The following is a 529-nucleotide window of genomic DNA, read 5'->3' as shown; positions in this document are numbered from 1 at the left end:
CGGGCAGCAAGAGAGAAGGTCAACTGGAATTGGCAGTGAAGGCACAGGAGCAAGTTATGCTCCAGCCTACAGAATTCCAGAAGGACCTGACCAGTTATCTTGAGAAAGGAAAGTCCTGAAGAACTTTAAAGCCTTGCTTCTTTCTGTTGACAGCCAAGTGTTCTAAACACTATTTAAAATATGAAAATAGAAAAACATTTGCAGAAACACCAGGTAACTACACACTGTAAATGCATGTCCCACAACTTTAGACAGGCCTCAGGTGTACTCTGAGGCTCTCTAGTCACTGACTAGTCAGAAGACCCTCGTTACGGGTGAAACTCTGCCAACACCTCGCTGTCCCAATGCCACAAGCGCTCAGACAGCACGCGAGGTGCCTTTCAGACACACGGCAGCTCTTGTTGCCAACGCAGAGCCCCTTGAAACAACCTCTCCCACTAATCACGGAACCAGAAACGAACTGCTCTGCCAGAGCCCTCTGCCAAGAGCCCACCGCAGTTCTGACGCCGCGGCAGCAACTCTCTTGGCT

This window comes from Buceros rhinoceros, unplaced genomic scaffold (assembly GCF_000710305.1).
Source record: "Buceros rhinoceros silvestris isolate BGI_N320 unplaced genomic scaffold, ASM71030v1 scaffold21068, whole genome shotgun sequence".
Lineage (NCBI taxonomy): Eukaryota > Metazoa > Chordata > Aves > Bucerotiformes > Bucerotidae > Buceros > Buceros rhinoceros.
Note: the sequence above shows the minus strand (reverse complement) of the source record.